General features: G+C 50.8%; 1 pseudogene across 1 annotated transcript; it reads left to right on the forward strand.

Annotated features, from left to right (window-relative positions):
- Positions 1-246: 246 nt before the first annotated feature.
- On the forward strand, positions 247-1,002 carry LOC309449200 (feather keratin Cos1-1/Cos1-3/Cos2-1-like; annotated as a pseudogene). The gene is made up of 2 exons: positions 247-382; positions 681-1,002. The product of its transcript is annotated as a feather keratin Cos1-1/Cos1-3/Cos2-1-like (transcript).
- Positions 1,003-1,553: the final 551 nt, after the last annotated feature.

Below are 1,553 nucleotides of genomic sequence, written 5' to 3' on the forward strand. Positions count from 1 at the left end.
CCCGGAAATCCCAGGATTTCTCATCCGATCTTCAAAAGAAGCATCTGCGAGGCAATGGGCATGAACTATAAAGATATACATAGTGCCATGAGTCCAAGCTGGAAATCCTCAGGCCTTTAATCCTGACACTCACAGAACAAAATTTCATATAGGAAAGTACGTAGCAGATGCCAGGAAATGAAAACGCGGCAGTGCAGGAAACCAGGTCACAGCCCATACCATTAGCTGGTGTATTTTACATTCATCATGAGCTTGTCAGAAAATTATTACTTCCACAAAGGGAGCCTGGGCCTGAGGCAGTGCAGGAGTCCTATAAAAGGCAGCCCAATTCTCTGCTCTCTCATCCACTTCTCTCGCCTCCTTCTCCTCGGGAATCAGGTGAGTGTGAAGCCTCTTCTTGTCCTCCTTCTGGATCAAGTGTCTTTCCTCTATGTGTGTCTCAGCTGACAGGGTCTGTTCTGGCCCTAGGGTGAGAGACATTTTCCATGGGAGAGAGGAGGGGGAGAGAAGGTCTTCTGCAGAGAGATGCTGGGACTTGATGATGGTGGCTCCTGGGATTTGATCTGGGCAGTGTATGTTGGGCCAGGAGGTGTCTTGACTCCACTGCGGTTGGGTGCAGTGCTGCTTCTCATGATCAATTCCTCATGTTCTCTTTCCACCCGCCCTCTCACCCAGGTGAGCCTCTGTCCCAGAGACATGTCCTGCTGCAACCCGTGCGTGCCCTGCCAGCCCTGTGGCCCAACCCCGCTGGCCAACAGCTGCAATGAGCCCTGTGTCAGGCAGTGCCAGAACTCCAATGTTGTCATCCAGCCCTCTGCAGTGATTGTGACCCTGCCTGGCCCCATCCTCAGCTCCTTCCCTCAGAACACCGTTGTGGGCTCCTCCACCTCTGCTGCTGTTGGCAGCATCCTCAGCTGTGAGGGAGTTCCCATCAACTCTGGGGGCTTTGACCTCTCCTGCATTACCAGCCGCTACTGTGGCAGCAGATGTCGCCCCTGCTAAAGATGCTGGCAAGTACTTTTGCCATGAAACTCCCAAGACCTTGGAACATGGTCCTTGAAAGGAGATAGAGATCCGCGGTTTTAGATTCAGAGCTTTGAACCACTGTTTCCTTCTTTCACTGAAGTCTCTTACTCGTTCCTCTGCTTATTCTGTCTCCCAAGGCCAGTGTAGCTGTGACCTGTTGGTCTCCCTTCCTCTGCAGGGCAGGCAGACTGACTCCTGGCAGGAGTCTCACCACATCCTTGTGTGTGTCCATGGTGCTCCCTGTGAACCGCTTCCTTTTCTTCTTGAAACTCATTAAAGTTGTGTTGCATCTAATCCTGAGTCTCCGAGTCCTCTTCTGCTCACAGAGAACACTTCCATTTTGCTCAGGGAAAAATATGGATCAAGGGGAAGGTGGGACTCCCTGCAGTGGAAATTTGTCACTTGACACCACAATTAATCAGTTTCAAGTTTTCATAATTCAACTGACTGGAGTTGCTCTTGAGGGACAGTCAACTTAGTGACTTAGACAGTCTATTTGCTTAGCTCTCTTTGGCAAAGACATAGGC

Source organism: Streptopelia decaocto, assembly GCF_964273445.1.
Source record: "Streptopelia decaocto genome assembly, chromosome: 22".
Classification (NCBI taxonomy): domain Eukaryota; kingdom Metazoa; phylum Chordata; class Aves; order Columbiformes; family Columbidae; genus Streptopelia; species Streptopelia decaocto.